This window comes from Physeter macrocephalus, chromosome 11, assembly GCF_002837175.3.
Source record: "Physeter macrocephalus isolate SW-GA chromosome 11, ASM283717v5, whole genome shotgun sequence".
NCBI lineage: Eukaryota > Metazoa > Chordata > Mammalia > Artiodactyla > Physeteridae > Physeter > Physeter macrocephalus.
This window is the reverse complement of record NC_041224.1, coordinates 38,397,465-38,419,222: the sequence shown is the minus strand read 5'-3', so window position 1 is coordinate 38,419,222 and position 21,758 is coordinate 38,397,465. Positions and strand designations below refer to the sequence as shown.

The following is a 21,758-nucleotide window of genomic DNA, read 5'->3' as shown; positions in this document are numbered from 1 at the left end:
CCATACATCTGTTCCCTAAGTCTGCGTCTCTATTCTTGCCTTGCAGACAGGCTCATCTGTACCATTTTTCTAGATTCCACATACATGCGTTAATATATGATATTTGTTTTTCTCTTTCTGACTTACTTCACTCTGTATGACAATCTCCAGGTCCATCCACGTCTCTACAAATGACCCAGTTTTGTGTCTTTTTATGGTTGAGTAATATTCCATTGTATATATGTACCACATCTTCTTTATCCATTAGAGAAATGCAGATCAAAACTACAATGAGGTATCACCTCACACCAGTCAGAATGGCCATCACCAAGAAATCTACAAACAGTAAATTCTGAAGAGGGTGTGGAGAAAAGGGAACCCTCTTGCACTGTTGTTAGGAAGGTAAATTGATACAGCCACTATGGAGAAAAGTATGGAGGTTCCTTAAAAAACTACAAATAGAACTACCATACGACCCAGCAATCCCACGACTGGGCATACACCCTGAGAAAACCATAATTCAAAATGACACATGCACCCCAATATTCGCTGCAGCACTATTTACAATAGCCAGGACATGGAAGCAACCTAAATGTCCATCACCTCTCTGTCTTTCCCAGCAAGTGATAAACTCCCTGGCCTCCCTGTCCCCTCCAGCTCTTCCGCTCACCCATCCCCATCGCAGCAGGAGATGGGCTGCAGGGCCTGGGGGAAGGAAGGAAGCGCACACACGGGCTTCAGAGTCGATCGACACAGGTCCGGTTCTCGCCTGCTCGCTTTCTGTTTGTGCAGATTTGGGCAGGTCTGTCAGCCTGTCCTGATCTTGAATTTCCTCATCTGCAGACCATGATCCCTTGAATCTGGGATCAGTAAGTAAATGAGATAAGGAGCAGGAGAGACACAGCAGGCACTCTGTACCTGTTCACGTCTTCACTCAGCTCTCTCTTCCCCAGGTGAAGCCCTCCATCTGCACCTGGGTCCCTCTCCTGCAAAACACGAACCTTTCTGTCTGCTTGGGCTTCTGTCCCTTGACCTGTAACCAGGCCATAATCTTCTGCTTCCTAAAGAAAGCCTCCCTTGACGACACCTCCTCCATCACCCACCCCCTTCTCATCATTTACTATACAGTAATTTCCCTGCATATGAACAAGTTCCATTCTGAGAGCACGCTTGTAAGTCCAATTTGTTTGTTAAGTCCAACAAAGTTAGCCTAGGTACACAACTAACACAATTGGCTATATAGTACTGTACTGTAATGGGTTTATAATACTTTTCACACAAGTATATTATGTCTGCTGAAATAAACATAGATACTAGGGATCCAAAGAAATCATAAAGACCACACATAATACTGAACTTGGTTTTAACAGATGTGGTCCCAGTGAAGTAATTGGATTAAAAAGATGGTAACTGATTTTTACCTATTAACCCAATGTCTCTAATATCTAATGTACATTCCTATTCAAAATTCTTCAGAGTGAAATTATTTTATGGGATTGAAATATAATTTTTAATGTCTTTATTGAATTTGTTACAGTATTGCTTCTGTTTTGGTTTTCTGGCCACAAGGCATGTGGGATCTTAGCTCCTGGACCAGGGATCGAACCCACACCCCCTGCACTGGAAGGCGAAGTCTTAACCACTGGACCACCAGGGAAGTCCTGAAATATTTTATTCTAAGGTTGCGTATTCCAAGAAGTTCTGCACTAGTACCAAAGAAATTAACACTTCTATTTTTTAATGGTACGGTACTACTGTACTCTATACATTACTGTACAGTAAAGTACACAAAAGCACAACCACTTGTAGAGGATGCACGCAGATGACAATGTACACCAGACACATGAACTAACTTACGTGGTTGGACACGCAAATGCACGTTCACATCTTTGAAAGTTTGAAACTTGAAGGTTCGTATGTAGGGGACTTACTGTATTAATACAATATTTACAATTTTGCTCTTCAGCTCCCGCTTCCTCCTCTCCTGCACATCACAATGAGCTTTCCACCTACCCCACCTCCTGTCTCTTTAAATGACACTTGCTCATGGCTTCCCTGGGGTCTGCCATGCCCAATTCTATTGCATCCCCTCAGGGCTTCCTGGTGCTGGTGCCAGCACCTCCCCCTTCAGCTGGGGGTAAGGGTGGAGTAGAGGGTGGCCAGAGCAGAGGCCTGACTTCCAGTCCCAGCTCAGCCACTCACCAGCTGTGCCGCCTTGGGTCACTCACATTCCCTCTCCAGGCCTCAGTTTCATCATCTGTGAAATGGGGCCCCAAGGGGCACCTGCCTACTGGGCGGTGGTTTTGAGAGCTACATGAGGTAATGCACGCTGGGTGTTTCCCATGTAACAAGCGCTCGATCATCATTATCTCTTATTTTGACCCTTCAAATCTTCCCCTCCCCAGAACCTTGAACCTCCGACCTCCCCTGGTCCTCCTCATCATATCTTTTTTTAAACCTTTCAATTTTTAATTTGGGAATACACCATATATGCAATACAGTATAAAGTGTGTATAGTTTGAAACGTGGTCTTTTTTTTTTAACTTTTTTATTATGGAAAATTTCAAACAATGCAAAAGTGGAAGGAGTAGTATAATAAACCCCCACGGACCCATCCACCGGCTTCAAGAATTACCAACACAACATTACTGTGGCCTCATCATGTCCTCCCCAGTGCTCGTACATGGATGCTCTGCAGGGCTCTGTCTTCAGGCTCCAGGGTGTATGCTGGAAAACCTGATCCATTCCACAGCAGCCACCCTCCTCTCCTCTCAGAGGACGCCAGCTCCAGGCCTCTGGCCCCGGTGCCTCTCTCAGGTCCCAGGTCTGCTATGGGACTTTTGCACATCTCTACCCGGACAGGGGCTCCCATTTCCTGGGTTTAGATTGCCATCTTTGGTCTTTGAGCAGGGAGCTGCATGATCGGGCTATTCTTTACTAAGTAAGAGTCGCTGGAGGAAACAGGGGCTGGAACTGGCGGCCCTGATGAGGAGACCGCTGCTGATAGGGCCAGGGAAAGGGGGACTTTCCTCAGTAACCATTACCGAGCTCACTATTTTGTTGGCTCTAACGGCAGTCCTGCAAGGTAAGTGGTATTGACCCCATCTCAAAGATGGGGGGATGGAGAGGCAGCTAACCCCAACCCTGTCACTCCACACCTGAAACAATTCCTTTTTTTTTTTTTTGGCTGTGCCACGCTGCTTGTGGGATCCTTGTTCCCTGACCAGGGATCGAACCTGCGTCCCCCCGCATTGGAAGCATTGAGTCTTCACTACTAGGCTGCCAGGGAATTCCCAACAATATCTATTTTAAACATGCTTTTCTCTAGGCACTATGCCAGTTACCTTACCATTTTAATTGTTCCAGTGACCCTAAGTAGGAATGATTCCCATTTTACAGATGTGTAAACAATTTCAGTGACTTTCTCAAGGTTGGGCCGGTACCAAGTTGAATTCCACTGATGACAAGAGTGACCTAAATAAGGTCACTGTCATAGAGTCAGCTAAGCTCCCTCCTTGCCTCCCTTTTTCCTCCCTCCTCCCCTCTGTACCTGCCACACTTACCATGCACACACATAGATAACAATTCTGAAGAGACCCAGTTTCTGGAAGATAAGACAGACTCTATGCCATAAGCACCCCTGCTAGAAAGGCTGACAGAGCCATGCCCTAGAGTGCAAGTCTATGCAGGGTTGCCTTTTTGTACCCATCCTTAAGGAGAAACCTAGACTTTGAGACTATATTTCTTTGAGGCCAGTTACAAAAACTCTTCAAACCAAAAAGAGCAGCTCTGTATTTCATAATCTAGTAAATTTCATGGTTTACTGCAATCTTCCACAGATAGCAAAAGATAATTTCAAGGAAATTGTCCTTTGCTTATGAAACAGATATTACTTTGATTTTCTTTGAAGAAGCAGACTTTTAGTTCCATGAAAATAGTGTAAACGATGCAACAGTTGACTCAGTGAGCCTGGGTTTACTTCTGAGTAAAGCCAGTGCAAGTGGCTTCCGAGATACAACACTGCACCCTGCAATTTCAGATTTAGGTAAAATTTGAAGCAAAATGGTTTGTAGGGGGCTTCCCTGGTGGCGCAGCGGTTGGGAGCCCGCCTGCCGATGCAGGGGACGTGGGTTCGTGCCCCGGTCCGGGAGGATCCCACATGCCATGGAGCAGCTGGGCCTGTCAGCTGTGGCTGCTGGGCCTGCGCGTCCGGAGCCTGTGCTCCGTGGCGGGAGAGGCCACGACAGCGAGAGGCCCACGTACCGCAAAAATAAATAAATAAATAAATAAATAAATAAATAAATAAATAAATAATAAACAGCGAGAGGCCCACATACTGCAAAAAAAAAAAAAAAAAAAAAATGGTTTGTAGAAAGAGCACTGTCACAGAAATGAGAAGCCTACAGTTAAAGTGCCATCTCTCCTCCGTGCATGACTCTTTGTGAAATGAGAACGGCAATACTCATTTCTCATCGTTCCTGAGGATACAGGGAAACACCCAAAATTTTTCTTAAAAATTTTTTTTTGAATAGTAATACATTCACATGGTTAGAACTTCAAAAAGTACAGGAAGATATAGTGAAAACTTCCTCCCACTCTATTTCCCATTCTCCAAATCCCATCCCTCTGCAAAGGGTAATCACTGTTATTAGGTACCCTTCTAAAGATGTCTTATGCATATAGATAACAATACAATGATATATTCTTCTTAGCACCTTAGTTTTTAAGCAAATAGTAACATACTAGACACAATTTCTGCGCTCAGCTTTCTTCACTTAATGTGGCTGTTAAAACTTTCAAGTGATGCACAAATACAAGGCGTTATTATTATTATTTTAAAATATTATCTCAATAATGTGCAATGATAATTATGAAGATTAATTTTTCTTAGCATTTAGAAAGGAAAAAAGAGGAAACGTTAGTATAGTAAAGCTTGGGTGCTTTAATGAAATAATTGTGTACAGAATGTATGTGCTACATATTGCAAATTTCTCTAAATTTAATTTGAATACTCCCTGAGTCATAAATAACTAATTAGCAAAAACACTTTACGTACAAAGGACGCTTTCCCGCTCCACTGCGACCCTAGACCACAGAGCTGTCTTGTGTCAACAGTGCCACCTAGAGGCAGAAGCTCATCCACACTACAGTATTTCTTCCCCAGCTGATTTATTCTTTGCTTATCTACACCTCAGGAAATCCATTTCCTACACATAGACACATTCATATCTCTTCTTTTGATTTCCTTGCTTTCTTTCTGTCTCTGAAAACTGTTGAACACAGGAAAATCGATTCACTTCCTTTTTCTACATTTTAATTTCCATTACAAACTGACTCCAAGTGTGGCTCAAGGGAATTCTTTTGGGTCCCTTGAAAGGCAAGTCATCAGTTTTCAGGTGGCATCATACAGAATAAGAAGCAAGTGGATCCTCGGGTCCTGTGAAGGGACCAAAGCCCTCTTCCGACCCTCAATCCTAGCGGTCTTCAAGTTTGAGTGTGCATTGGCAGAATCTGAGCGGGCTTGTTAAGATCCAGAGTAGGCTTGAGGTGCGTTTCTAACAAATTCACAGGTGAAGCTGACGCAGTCTCCTGTGCTGGATGCTGTGCTGCCCAGATCCTCGCTCCAGCCCGGAAACGCACAGTCCCCCGGCCACAAGAGTGTTGGTGGCTGATGGCTCTCTGGGAATTGCTTTCAGCTGAAGAAAGCCTTCTCTCCCAAAGCCATACCATGCCCCAGAGGCAACACCTCTGAACATTATTCCCTGCAGAGGCAGAAAGGCCCCGTCCCTTGCTTCAAGGTGGGACTGCACCTCCAGAGATCCCCTTGTGCTGGGCCCAGCTCTCGCCTGCAGCTGCCCTGTGGTCCACCTCCTCCTCCTGCTTAGTCCTCCCTCCTCCCTCCTCCAGGCTGCTGATCCTATGGGCACTTCCCCGTAAACCCTGCAAACAAATCTCTGTCCCATCGTCTGACTCCTGGAGACCGTAACCCAAGACACCTTCCTGAAACTAAAATCTTAGCCTTGAAATACAGAGAAAACTATGTAAACAACAATGTGAAAGTGCTTTGTAGATTTTGTCATGCTGTCTTTATGTAAAGGACCATTATAGTTACTACATGTATCATTTTTTCAAATTTGTCTTACGCTACTTTTTATTACAAGTAGAGAATGTTCCAGCTAATTTACAGAAGTTTAGCCTCAGGAATTTGTAAGTTCACTGAGCATTTCAACCCCACATTAATAAAATGCTTTCTAAAGTAAGCACCCTTTCTTCTAAAAGCAGCAACTCGTGTGATTTTTCACTTTTAATGCAAATATGAAGAAATACTCTATTCATTCTTTTCACAAATATTCATTGAAGTCCTCTGGGCTTAGCACTATTGTGGGTGCTGAAAATGCAGCATTTATGGAGATTCCATTCTAGTATTAAAAATAAATAATTATGTCTGCATAATGACAAGTTCTGCAAATGAACTAAGATAAGTGATGTGCATAGACAGTGACTTCTAGGAGTTGAGATACTCCTTGATCTTGTATAAAACACAGGTCTCAAGAGCATTATGGACTGGACCTCCAGAGCTGGGCTAGGATGGCAAATGCTACATTGCTCCTGTGGGTCACATGAGAGTTTAGTTTTACAGTTCTACAGATATTTATTGCATGCCTACCCTATGTCAGTAGTGGTATTGAAAAGGCTTGAACTTCCAAATAAAGCAGCAACAACAGTGATAGAAGTGTGGGTACCCTAGGAAATAGCTCTTGACCTAGTTGGTAGAAGAAGATAGTCTTCTCTGGTGGGTGATAGACCTCACCCACCAGAGAAGGTGGGTGAGGTCAGTGATTCTCACACTTGAGCATGAATTAGAATCACCTGGAGGACTGGTCAATTCACAGATTGCTGGACCTCCATCCTTCCCCCTACCTCTGAGGTTTTCTCTTGCAGTAGATCTGGGATGGGGCCTGAGAATTTGCATCTCTATCATGCTCCTATGCTAATTAGCACTGTGTTCATTATTATTATTATTTTAAAAATAACCACTGCCCTTTGCTACCAGACTCCTCCCTCCTTAGGTTTTCCTCAAGCAAGTAGTCGCTTTTTCCACCCCATTAAAATCAGCCTGGGCCTGTGACTTGACCTGGCAATGAAATGTAAATGCAGGGATGGTGTGTCACTTTGGAGCAGAAACCCTAAGAGCCATTATGTACTCCTGCCATCTTTCTCTTCCCCTCTGTCAGGAGACAGGTATATCCCAAATATGGGGCTGCTCATTCAGCCCGGGTCCTGTAATGAAGAAGAACTGAAATCTAGCTGCCCTGATTCATGATGAACGTGCAACACAGGACATAAACAAACCTTTGCTGTTATAGGCAACTGAGGTTTGGGGATTGCTTGTTAGTGCAGCATATGATGGTCTAAACTGACTGATACAGAAGACTTCCTAGAGAACATGATACTGAGTAGACTTTTCAAGGTGCATTGTCCAGGCAGAGAACAGGCGTTTGAGATGGCAAGCAGGCTATGTGGGGTATCTAGTGCATAAAATACTTCAGTATAGAAAGGGATGGGAGAGGTAGGCAGGAGCCAAACCACTGAATCTCGCATGTCAAATTTCATCCTCTAGAGACCAGATGACAAAAACCTCAAATGGAACATGCCCCAAATAGAGCCTTAGATACCATTCCCTATCCCCAAGCTGTTCTTTCTAAAGTCTTCTCCAATAAATTAAACAGTACCAACACTTACCCTGTTCCTCAAGCCAAAAATCCAACAGTCATCTCTGATCAACTTGTGTCATTCTCTCACTTCTCATCAGCAAGTCTGGTTGGCTGCACCTACAAACACAAGCTCAGTCCTTTCCAAATCCACTGCCTCACCCTGGCCCAGCCACCAGCATCTCCCCCTGGAATCACTGCAACTATCTCCTGACAAATCTCCTTGTTTCCAGCCTTGCTTCCCTGTGGTCCATTCTCCACATAGCAGCCAGAGCAAGCTCCTAAAAGTATAAATCAGATGATGGATTACGTCATCTCCTTGCTTGCAATCTTCCAGAAGCCTCCCATTATATTGAAAATAAAACCGCACATCCTTATTGTGGCTGATAAGTCCCTACATAACCTAGCCTCTGCCTACGTCACCAATTTCTCCTCACACCAAATTTCCTTGTCCAGTTCACTAAGTTCAAGCTACCCTGGCCTTCCTTTGCACTGCAAGTTCACTCTGTCAGAAGTGCTCATCCTCAGTTCTCCATGCACCATATCCTCGGGGGAGCCTTCCCTGGCTACCCTAACTCAAGCAGTACCTCTGCTCCTAAGTTGAAAATCTTTCTTCATTACGCCTATTGCTGTTTGAAATTATTTTATGTACTTGCAAGCGATTGCTATCTGCACATTCATTAGAAGTTCCAAGACATCAGGTCTAAGACTTTCATGAATTCATTTGTTCACACATCCACTCAACAAATATTTATTAAGCATGTAGTATGTACAAGACATTGTTGTCCCTTCGGGTCTAAGACTTTCATGAATTCATTTGTTCACACATCCACTCAACAAATATTTATTAAGCATGTGGTATGTACAAGACATTGTCCCTTCAGGTCTAAGACTTTCATGAATTCATTTGTTCACACATCTACTCAACAAATATTTATTAAGCATGTAGTATGTACAAGACATTGTCCCTTCTGGGGACAATATTTCAGCTGTGAGCCACTGCCTTGGCACATTCAAGTTGCTTAATAAATATCAGTTGACTAAATAAATAAATGAATAAACCGAAGGGTAGAAAAAAGATTGGATCAGAAAGAAGTATATAGGTCACATATACATTGCTAATGAGAAAACTGAACTTTAATAATAAAACAACAAAATGCTAATTTAGACTGGCTGAGACATCCAGATCAAACAGCACTGGTCCCAGAGAAAATGAGCTAGGAAAGGCTCCCTCATTGGACTTCTGAAAGTATACAAGACTCATTAAAATGGAGAACATGACTGTGCATAACCAGCATGAAAATACCATGCACATGTTCTTCTATTAGCAGGATAACTACTCAGAAACTTATTAGGAATAATTAAGTGCTTTCCTTGACAAAGGAAAGGAAACTGTATTGTAATTAGCCACGCTCGCACTACTGATTCCTAACAATAATTTTATGTCCAGGATGTAATGAACCTTTCGGGAATTTCAAAAACTGCTACAAGATGAAGTCAATTTTGAGACAGCAAAGCGACAGTGTTTGTGTGGGTGGAAATGCCGTGGCTGGTTCCAGCCAGGAACTCCAAAGTTTTCCTGATTTCAGATATGAGTATATTTTTCACATAACATACTATCACTTCTATGTGAAGTCATATGTACCTTCTCCCTCTTCTTTCCATTACAAGGAGTAGGGAAGACATAAACCAATTCCAGGTACAGCAAAATCTCAATAATTCAGGGTCACCCTGGAGAAAGCCAAGGGCAGCTATGGCCAAGCCTGAATTCTAGAGGAAGGAAGTGGTGTATGCTTTTTAAAAAGGTACATCCAATATTAACCAAGTATTGACTTTTGCTGGTACCTGGGGGGAGTACTCTAAATTAATGTCGGATTAAAATGACTTACAATGGCATATTGCAATTGATTTGTCCTCTTAGGGAGGATAAACATTTTCTTCTACAAGATTAGTTATATTGGTGCGTGCGCTCTCGCCAGCGGTCCTCGTTCTCTCCATGTACCTGAGGGACCCGAGGCCACCCCCGGATGGCGCTGCAGACCCCCAGGAGCCCGGCCCTGAGGTGTGAGATATTTCAGTCAAAGGAAGAAATAGCTCTTCTCCTAAGATGGAATCTGTTGTTTGGGAATGTGGTTGATCAACTTGATATGTTGGCCAAGTGGTGCCCTATGTCATAAAATGAAAAGAAGAGGCAAGATGATGTCGTTTTCCCATATTGTGAAACCAAAAACAAATGCCTTTTGTGAGACCAAGCTAACAAACCTCTGACGGTGCAAAGAGTATTTCTGTTTGAAGAACTTAACAGTAAGATAGAAGTACTTTCAAGCTGAGACCTGCAAGTGTATAAAGATCTAAAATACATATTGAGTAGGCCTGATCATCTGAATCTCATTCAGTCGAGGAAGCATGGCTGTGAGTTGGATCGTCTTCATTCTGTGGCCCTTGACTATGTTTGTGGGGCTTGTAGGTGGACACAGTTTGTTTTCTTGTGAACCTATTACCTTCAGGATGTGCCAAGATTTGCCTTATAATACTACCTTCATGCCTAATCTTCTGAACATTATGACCAACAGACAGCAGCTTTAGCAATGAAGCCATTCCACCCTATGATGAATTTCGATTGTTCTCGGGATTTCCGGCCATTTGTGCACTCTGTGCTCCTCTTTTTTTTTTTTTTTTTTTTTTTTTTGCGGTACGCTGGCCTCTCACTGCTGTGGCCTCTCCCGTTGCAGTGCACAGGCTCCGGACGCGCAGGCTCAGCGGCGGACCGGGGCACGAACCCGTATCCCCTGCATCGGCAGGCGGACTCTCAACCACTGCGCCACCAGGGAAGCCCTGTGCTCCTATTGGTATGGAATACGGACGTGTCACACTTCCCTGCCCTAGGCTCTGTCAGTGGGCTTACAGAGAGTGTTTAAAGCTCATGGAGATGTTTGGGGTTCCTTGGCCTGAAGATATGGAATGCAGTAGGTTCCCAGATTGTGATGAGCCGTATCCTTGACTTGTGGATGTCAATTTAGCTGGAGATCCTACTGAAGGAGCCCCAGTGGCAGTGCAGAGGGACTATGGTTTTTGGTGTCCCCGAGAGTTGAAAATTGATCCTGATCTTGGCTATTCTTTTTCACACGTGTGTGATTGTTCACCTCCTTGTCTAAATATGTACTTTAGGAGAGAAGAACTTTCATTTGCTCCATATTTCATAGGATTGATTTCAATCATTTGCCTCTCTGCCACATTATTTACTTTTTTAACCTTTTTGATTGATGTCACAAGATTCCATTATCCTGAAAGACCTATTATATTTTATGCAGTCTGCTACATGATGGTATCATTAATTTTCTTTATTGGGTTTTTGCTTGAGGACCGAGTAGCCTGCAATGCGTCTAGCCCTGCACAGTATAAGGCTTCCACAGTGACACAAGGATCTCATAATAAAGCCTGTACCATGCTTTTAATGGTACTCTATTTTTTTTACTATGGCTGGCAGCGTTTGGTGGGTAATTCTTACATCATATGGTTCTTGGCAGCTGTGCCAAAGTGGGATAGTGAAGCTATTGAGAAGAAAGCATTGCTGTTTCACTCCAGTGCATGGGGCATCCCTGGAACTCCAACTATCATCCTTTTAGCAATGAATAAAATTGAAAGTGACAATATCAAAAAAAGAAGATTACTTACATTGTTTTCTTAATTCATTTTTTCAGAATACTTAGGCAAAATTCAATCCAGGTCCAGTCCATCTGTATGCAAACTTTGGATTTGTGGGTCTGAATTAATATTTTATCATAAAACTAAAAAGCATTCTTATACCTAGCATGGTATAGTCTCTCTAACGTTCTCCAAGATCTCGTCAGAGACCTCTTTCTGTGTTTAGGTGTCAAGATATTAATTGCTTTTTCCAATGTGCCGTGTCTCATGTTTAATCACTTTTCTTTAATGACTCAAGCTGGGAACTCAGTGACGTTTGTGAGTGGCAGGATGACATAAAAGAAGCTGGGTGAATTCTCTCTTCACCATCCTCCATGATATGATTTCACAAGCTCAGGCTTCGGTCCAAGTAAGCTATCATTCATTTACTTCATGGCGAGGAATACCTAACATCTCAGGGTTGAAAAAATTTTGTCAATGTTGTGCTTACACAAGAACAGATGACAGGACAAATGGAGCAGAATAAAAAGTCCAGAAAACCATATATACTTCCAACAGACTAATGTCAAAGGGGGAAAGATGAACTTTCTAATAAATAACACCGATCAGTGGATATACAGATGGGGAAGAAACTTATCTTAACCGCCTACCGCATATCAGGTATAAATATCAATTCCAAAAAGAGTACATTATTTTTTTAAATTTTATTTATTTATTTATTTTTGCTTGTGTTGGGTCTTCGTTGCTGCGCGGGGGCTTTCTCTAGTTGCGGCGAGCGGGGGCTACTCTTCGTTGCAGTACGTGGGCTTCTCATTGCGGTGGCTTCTCTTGATGAGGAGCACGGGTTCTAGGCGTGTGGGCTTCAGTAGTTGTGGCTCGCGGGCTCTCGAGCGGAGGCTCAGTAGTTGTGGCACACGGGCTTAGTTGCTCCGTAGCATGTGGGATCTTCCCGGACCAGGGCTCGAACCCGTGTCCCCTGCATTGGCAGGCAGATTCTTAACCACTGTGTCAGGGAAGCCCCCCCCAGGAAGAGTACATTATTAATAATGCCATTTGCTGCAACATGGATGGACCTAGAGATTGTCATACAGAAGAGAGAAGAGATTGTCTCTCTCTGAAGTCAGACAGAGAAAGAGAAACATCGTATGATATCGCTTACATGCGGAATCTAAAAAGAAATGATGCAAATGAACTTACTTACAAAACAGAAACAGACTCACAGACTTAGAGAACGAACTTATGGTTACCAGCAGGGAAAGGTGGGGGGAAGGGAGAGGGAGTGTGGGATTGACATGTACACACTGCTGAATTTAAAAGGGATAACCAACAAGGACCTACTGTATAGCACAGGGAACTCTGCTCAATACTATGTAACAACCTAAATGGAAAAAATAATTGAAAAAGAATACATACGTGTATATGTATAACTGAATCACTTTGCTGTACACCTAAAACTAACATAACATTATTAATCAACTATACTCCAGTATAAAATAAAAGGTTAAAAATATAAAAAAAAATTTAAAAAATATATTTTTCAAAAAGGAGTACAGGGGCTTCCCTGGTGGCACAGTGGTTGGGAGTCTGCCTGCTAATGCAGGGGACACAGGTTCGAGCCCTGGTCTGGGAGGGTCCCACACGCTGCGGAGCAACTAGGCTCGTGAGCCACAACTACCGAGCCTGCGCGTCTGGAGCCTGTGCTCTGCAACAAGAGAGGCCGTGACAGTGACAGGCCCGTGCACCGTGATCAAGAGTGGCCCCCGCTCGCCGCAACTAGAGGAAGCCTTCACACAGAAACGAAGACCCAACACAGCCGACAATAAATAAATAAATTTATAAACTCCTACCCCCAACATCTAAAAAAAAAAATTTTTTTAAGGAGTACAGATCTAACCATGAAAAATAAAACAATAAAACTTCTTAAAGAAAGTATACAGCATCTTCATGACATTGGAGTCTGTAAAGATTTCTCAAACAGGACTCAAATTGCCAATCGTAAGAAGAAAATGATACATTTTTATGTTAAAATAGAGAACTTCCATTGATCAAAAAGACACCGTTAAGAGTAGAAAATGCAGCTCACAGAATGGAAAATCATATTTATAATGTATATCTGACAAATAACTCATTTCCAGAATTTGTAGAGAATGTCTACAAATCAATAAGAAAAAGACAAAAACCTAATAGAAACTGGCAAAAATGTGGACAGGTACTCCACAAAATATGAGATCTAAATGGTCAGTATACATACAAAAAGGTAGCAGGTCTCATTAGTGACCAGAAAAACGCAAATTAAATACACAATGAGATACCACTACACACCAAGCAGAATGGCTCAAATGAGAGACAGACAGTATCAATTGTTTAGTAGGATGTCGAGCAAGTGGAACTCCCATATATACTGCTGATGGGACTGTAGGTTGGTAGAACCATGTTCAAAAACTTTTTGGCAGTGTCTACTAAAGCAAAACATAAGCACATCTCATGATCCAGCAGTTTTACTCCTAGGTATACCCATTACAGAAATGCACATACAAGCATATTCATAGCCCCAAACTGGAAGCTACCCAAATGTCCATCAACAGTGGAATGAATAAATAAATCGTGCTATATTCACAATCAGTGCAATGAGAATCGGAAAACTACAACCACACACCACAGCATGGATGTTTTCCACAACATTATGTTGAGTGATACAAAAGAGTACATACTGCATGAAATGCATTCACACAGAGCTTTAAAACAGGCAAAACTAACATGTGCCTTTAAAAGTCAGGACAGTTCTTCTTTGCAAGGTTTTTGCTGGAAGGGGGCCTGAGGGAGGTTTTTGGGGGTGCTTGAATGTTCTGGTTTTTGATCTGGGTGCTGATTACCTGGATGTGTTCAATTTGTGAAAAAGCATCAAGCTGGACACTTATGATCTGTGCGTGAAACTGACAACTTACAATTCATGCATAGCATAAAATCTCACAGCATGCTATTTTATCATTTATCTGTTTATTTTCGATTATATTTGGAGAGGCAGATTTTACATGATAGCTTCAAACCAACCATTATACATTAACCAAATTTTACACAAGCCATTTGAAAAAAGATCTAAAAATGTGCTTAGTTATTGGTATTATATAACAATGATCAAGCACCAAGAGTGTGCTGAGAGCTTTTCAGAACAAACATAGAAAAGACGAGTCCCTGCCTTCATGGATACCCCTTCCTTTAGAGTCTTGCGCATAAAACTTCACCTAATATTTCACACCCCTTTACTCATAAGGCATAAATAAGGAAGTTTGTTGCATTTCTCATTGTTACTTAATAAGTATTTAATACCCTTTTCCCCAAGTATACCAACTATTACTAATATTTTTGCCTTTAAATACAAATTTCCGAAGTACAATATACAGTATACTCTGATTTGGTATTCACACAGTTGACCACACTATTCTTGCAGGTTGGTTATAATATGAAGCATGTTGAATTTCAACATTCACACATTTTTATACCACTTAACAGAATCATTTACTATTGGCAGAGCTTTTTTTGTTAAGAAAAATGAGGTGCCATTGCTCTTAGATTGATAAACTGTAAACAAAAACAGCACTGCCTTGATTCCAATAAGGGTGTCAGAACTTATGGCACATTCAGAACAGTGAATTTCAGCACATCTATCAAGCTAGCCTTGCAGATACCAACCACATAGCTGCATGCCCTAAAATACTAACAATTTATGATCAGCTAGTAATGGGTGATATAAGTATGATTTGCTTGACTGTATTTTCTGTTTAAAGGAGAGGATACTGGCGTAAAATATCTGAAAACTGTGAGCTGGGAAATTTTTTTGCTTCTCTGCAAGGCTGTGTTCCAAGCAAATTCAGAATGAAAAAGAGGATGAAATGATCCCAACTTTAATCATTGGCTAAAGAGATCTAACTTCAGAACAATCCCTTAATGACATCTGATTGTTCATTTTTTTAAATGCAAGAGAAATGAAGTGAATTTTGATAGTGTAGTGATTTTCGGTTTCAGCACAAGAAATCATACTTCACGTGAAAATGCTAGAGAGCGTGGTAGAAGCTGGCGCCCACTACAGAAGTCAGGCCAGTCCCTATGTCACCTCCAGCGAGCTCACAGCAGCAGGAGATTAGAGGCAGGTTTTAGAGGGATGGGTAGATGCTTCCTTGCCCACCAGACTCTGGTCTTGACCCTTTCTGCAAATAGGATGGAGGAGCTGGAGTGAGTCTGGGGTCCAGGGAAAGAAGGTGTAACAAGCTTGGGATCAATGGAGAGAAAGGACCCAACTGTGAACTTCACCTTATCTAGATTCCAAGACCCCAAGCATCCATCAGGATTCAAGCCGTGGATAATCCCTTTCCAGAGGAAACCACCTTGCCTTTGGGCCTCCACTGTGTGGTTTCCCAGGGGTATTATCAGGTCTGTATGTTTCCATTACGTGGCAATGATACTGAGCTGAATTTTAAAGCTTCACTGGACTTAGAGCAAGACTAAATTTCTTTCACAACCTCTCCAGATATGAAAAGAGTAGAAGAAAATTCTACAGAGTCCCTTCTCTTCTATGCGTGGGGTGGTAGTCATGGCCTCCCTACGGAGCTAAGCACATGGCCCCAACAGGGCCCATTAGGAATAGATTCACCCAAGGGCAGTGGTAATCGTGTTTTGGTCCATCCACCATGATCCTACCTGGCAAATGAAGGAGTCCGAATGGGGTTTGACAAATTTTTCTTATCCTGGGTAACCGCATCTCCGCTTCTCTGCCCATCATAGAGCAAGAGATTGGGAACCACCTACCTCTGCTGCTCTCGTGGCTTAACCTGTGATAAAGGTGATAGTGGCAGGACTGGGATGTGTTCTAGAGCCGTACTCGTTGGGAGGAGAGCTGGGATGGCAACACCCAACTCCTGAGGGTATTCATCTAGAATCCCTTTTGGGGTGAGAGAAACAACCTTATTGAATGTGCCCAACCCAAAACAGAGCACCAAAAGACTAAAATTCTGACAGTAGACAGTAATACATATATTTTTTCATTTTCAATTATAAATCCTCAGTTTTCCATACTAAGGCTTAAATTGCAGTCACCTAGCTGAAAATCTGTACATAAACAGGAGACTAGAAATAGATGACACGAAGACCTCTAAAAACGAAGGTTCACTACAGATGAAAGCACCCATCCCTTATTTATTAACAACATGAAATGTTCTGACTACCCTTTACAGTGAACAACAGGATTAGACCCAGCAAGCTAAGCATTATTTTGGAAGTTTTTAGGATGGATGCTGAAAGCCTATTGCTTTAAAATCTGAGATGCTTCCCAAACCTCTCTTTCAGGAGGCGTATTATATCATCCAGAGTGATGATTCTTACTACCAGCATTTATTTATAATCCACCTTGTTCTCAGAAGAATTAAGGTAGCTAGTTTCTATCAATCGTTTTTCTTTAACCTGTAACAAGACGTTAGGATTAAATGCCGAAAAGGATTCTTTCCGTCCAATTATGTCAAAGCACCATTCAACAGGTGGAAACTGAGATCAAATTCGAATGAAATTACAACGGCTTCCTTACACTGGAGAAACCTTGCTCTCAAGTTATTTAACAGAGATGACAATAAACTAAACTTAGGTATTTAGATAGACATTATAGATAGATAGAGAAACGGTTAAATAGATATATATATATATTTTTTTGCACAGCTGACAAGTATTCAGAACTCTGGAGTAGGTGTTGGGGTAGTTGAGAATACCTCACAGCCTTTATCATATTATTGACAAGCTTTCAAAAATTTTTTAAAGCCATTGGAAATGGTTGGTATTAGTGGTGCATGGAAACCGTGGTTTATAGTTAGAATGTCAAAGTTCAGCCATAGTCTCTACTCTTCAAGGCACAAGGACAAGTTCCAAATTCTTCAACTCATACGTGAGAAGCAGAGCAACGGTACCACCAGGAGACGGAAGATTAAGGAGAGGAACCACACACCAAAGCAAGAATGGGAGATCCTCTGGGATGCCATGACTTTCAGATATTGATGGTACGTCATTAGCAAGCAACTCTCCCACCCCTTGAGGTGGGTACAGGAAGGTCTCCTGGCCCAACTACCTTGGCCTATTAAGCAGAGAGCACACTTCACGCCATGCCTGATTTGGCAGTCCAGCACCTTTCTACCCGGGGCACCAGGAAGAAGGTCCAGAACGTTTCCGTGAAGATCTGCAGTGAAGATCGTAATGATGACAGAAGGGCAAGAATGAAAAGTCGGCAGCCCTTGACAAAAGTCAGCAGAGAAGTAACCCCCTTTACGGATACATACCCTGTTTCTTTGCCTGCGATGGTCTAAGAACATTAAGGGAACGAGAACCCATGCTTTTTTAAAAAATTCTCATCTTGCTATGTCCCTTAGCTTCCCTAAAAAAGGCATGGATTAACCATCTCCTCTATAACATATTCCCCGCCATGAAATTTCATCAAAATGGCAAGAATCCGACCAATTGATTTTCCTCTTTTTTTTTTTGCCTGGAATTCAGTTTGTATCTACTGGTAGTCCATTACATTCTTTTGGTAGGAAAAGATATTGCACTTCTTAAAATTCATCCATGTAATTAAGTCAAAGCTAATAGGTAGGTGGATATCTCTCAAGAATGTATACTTTCTGAAGACCATCATCAGCATTAGCAGAAAAGCCTCCGTGATTTCTATCTCAACAAACTGTGGCCGCACTGGCACGTGATTTTAAACGACAGAGGGAGACGTCGGTGGTCATGAGCCGCAGGCAACACTGCACGTCCAGCGGCTCATGATTTCATTGTGCAGATGGGCACGACGATGACCAGAATGACTGTGCACGTGGCTGCGGCGATCAGAGCAGCGATCTTGCAGACCTTGGCTCGTCTGAACTCGGCTTCTTTCCTTTTCAGTAAGGAGTCGTAGCCTGGAGTATAAATATCTTCCATCCAGTATTCTAAGTTGTTTGGGTTTAAAGATTCTTGAGTCTAAAAGTGAAGAGAAGATGTTAGAAATATGGTGAATACGTGCAACAGGTTCAAGACGTTCTGACAATCATCACCCCTGAAGCATCTCAGAGCTGTCTGCTGCTTGCAGGGGAGATGACTGGAGGAGTCCAACGCTGCCCACCAGCCCCTCCTGAGGTGGACCACCAAGGACTCGGGCTCCCGCACATCCCAGATTGTACCTGCCCCTCTCCTACTGCAAAGGTCGTGATGGGGGACTTCCCTGGTGGCGCAGTGGATAAGACTCTGTGCTCCCAATGCAGGGGGCCTAGGTTCGATCCCTGGTCAGGGAACTAGATCCCATATGCATGCCGCAACTAAGAGTTTGTATGCCACAACTAAGGAGCCCGCCTGCCACAACTAACACTCAGTGCAACTAGATAAATAAATAAATAAATATTTTTAAAAAGCAGGTCATGATGGTCTTGACACAGGAAAACCCAGGGATTTCCTGGGAGCAAGCAAAATAGGGCCGAGACAAACAAGACTCTACGCCTCAAGGGCGTACGGCCAAGAACAGGCCGGCCCTGCTGCATGAGAAGCAGGGAAAGTCACTGAAAAATAGTCTCCGTTAACGGTCCCTAAGAACAGAGGTGTCTAAAGCAAGGCTATTGTATTACTCTGATTTGGTTCCCAGTTCTTCCGTAAAGCCTCTACTGAAAAATCAAAGGCACCTCCCAGATAAGCAGTTCAAACAAAACATAAAATATTTCCATTTCAAACATCTGTCAGGCCACTGCTCACAGGCCAGTGGCAGGCCACCCCCATGCCAGGTGCAGGGTCCCCAGTGGGAGAGGCCCCCCACCCACTGACATTTGTCTCCCAGCCTCCCTGAGATTAATGCCTGTCTGCAGGAGAAATATATTTAACCTGTATCACCCAGGAATCCCATTCCCCATGGATGGCTATAATCTATTTCCATAAAGAAAGGCAGTGCTCTCATTTTACGGCAAACATTTAGTAACGTGACTGTCACATAAAAGCAGCAACACATTGCAATTCCAGGTGAGGTCGTCTATATCTTTGAAACACAAGCAAAATATCCATTTTGAAGATTTTCTCAGATTGTTTAATGCTCATAAAGATGGGCATGTGACAAACCTCACACACACACACACACACACACACACAGGATTACACAACAAATGCTTCCAAAACTTAAAAAAACCCAACTCAGTTGTACTATGTTATTGGAATATTGATTATTCTAACCCATTTTAGTCATTCTCCACCTGTCCTTCCAGAATCATTCTCTGTTCTTTTCTGCCTTGCTCTGTGCCCCCAGGAGACCGGCCGACATGGACACATCCCAGGTGGATTCAGTCAGTGGGGTACAGCTCCCTCCTTGATGGGCTACCGTCCTATCAGGTACCTGCTCTCACAGCTGTGGGTCTTGGTGGGTTTCAGAAACAGCTCCCTTTCCTTGGCCTTCAGATCCAAGGGCAGCAACAGCCTCTCACTCATGCTGGTCCCTGGGCGCTTCACGGGCTCTAGACCCTGCCTACACCGCCGCCAAGAGTCCCCTGCTTTCCACTCCCATCATCCGTGAGTATGCCATCTGCTTCCTGCTGGGATGCTGGCGACCCACACGCCGTGGACTCCTCTGGCTGCTTTATTGCTCTCCTGTTTTGGTTTTGTTTTGTTTTGGTTTTTGGCCATGCGGCGCGCAGGATCTTAGTTCCCTGACCAGGGACAGAACCCGGACCCCCTGCATTGGGAGCACGGAGTCTTACCCACTGGACAGCCAGGGAAGTCCCTGCTCTCCTGTTTCTAATGGCCTTCCAGTACAGGGGCCAGCAGACTCCAGCCCATGGGCCAGATACAGCCCAGCACCTGCCTTTGTACAGCCTACCAGTTAAGAATGGTTCTCACATTTTAAAATCATTGAAAAAAAATAAAAGGAAAACAATAGTCAGTGGTTATGTGAAAATCATATGAAATCAAATCTCCGTGTCCCAAAATAATATTTTGTCGAAACACAGCCATATCCAGTCATTTACAAGTTGCCCGTGGCTGCCTGAGACAATTATTGGCAGAGTTGAGCAGTTGTGATGGAGCCTGCAAGGCCTGCAAAGTCTTAAAGCAGTTACTCTCTGGCCCTTTAGAGAAGAGTTTGCCAATATTCTAGAATATTCTGTACAACGTTGCATAATGAAAAGAGAATGGGACTTCGGGGTCCCTGACATCCTCCCAGGTCCCCTTCCTCATGGAGGCACAATGTTCAAAGACTTTTCCAATTATTCATGTTATCTGGAAGGGCGGGGAGGAGAGGTAGGCAATGCTGCCCATTGCTAGGACCCACACCATGAGAAACAGGACATGCTCCATGATGGAAAAGTCCTTAAAATGCAGGATTGTCTGTTCAGACTTTGCAAGAAACTCCTACTCCAGCACTTCTGCTAAGTCCCAGGAGCCACAGTCTCCCTGAGTTGCCCAGGGCACTTCTGCTACTGCCGAGCTCTGGCTGTTAGGACAAGTGTCCTTATGCTTGGGCTGCAGTTCTTTCCCCAACACAGCTCTGTCCTCCATGGGCACTTGGGATCAGTCTGTTTCCCTGGACATGAAAGCTCTTCAGCAATTTAATGGGTACCCTAGAGGGGAGAGAGGGAGCCAAGGTGGCCATGTTAAGCTGGGGACTGGTCTGCAGGGGTGGGCGGGTTTGGGTGGGAGGATGAAGGAGCAGCTCTCCCTGCTCTGGCACTTTGGAGACAGGCTTTGACCAGGGAGGCTGAAACACCACCTCTCCTTCCCAATATTCTCAAGGCGGGCCAAGGAGATAAACAGTGTGTAAAAGACACATCAGATTTTGTCTTGTTCCCTCCAGCTCAGACAGAAGGAAACTGGCTTCCTTTCATAGGTAGATATGCTTTAGGGGCTGGGATTCATCCTGTGAAGTAAATTATTTTTAATTACTTTTTCCAATAACCGCAAGCTCTCATGACACCCAGTGGGACACAGGGGGTATCCTCAGTTGTTAATTACTCCTGTTGAACACTGGAAATGGAAACGGGGCCTGTACCTTTGCTGCACCCTCAAGTGGCCATTGATGGCAAATTTACATCTTGACTCCATGGGGCCCCAAGAAGACGGTCCAGATGCGGAAGCTGCCCTAAGACAGTACCTAGGTCTCTGCAAAGCGATGAAAACAAGTAAGGTGGTGCCTTTCTGCCTTCATCGAGCTCCTGATACCTGTTCTGCTTTGCTGCAAACACCCTTGAGAGGCTATCAAACTCTTTCCTGCCTTATATTTTTTTGTGAGACTAGATACACTATCCTTTGCATTTTTAAGTGATGTCACCTAAAGCTCTCTAATCTAAAGATCTTTTATTATTATTATTTTTTTTTTCTTGCGGTACATGGGCCTCTCACTGTTGTGGCCTCTCCCGTTCCGGAACACAGGCTCCGGACGCG

The 21,758-nt window shown here is 43.3% G+C and overlaps 1 pseudogene; it reads left to right on the top strand.

Annotated features, from left to right (window-relative positions):
* The first annotated feature begins 10,097 nt into the window (after positions 1 to 10,097).
* On the top strand, positions 10,098 to 11,343 carry LOC102976750 (frizzled-3-like; annotated as a pseudogene).
* Positions 11,344 to 21,758: the final 10,415 nt, after the last annotated feature.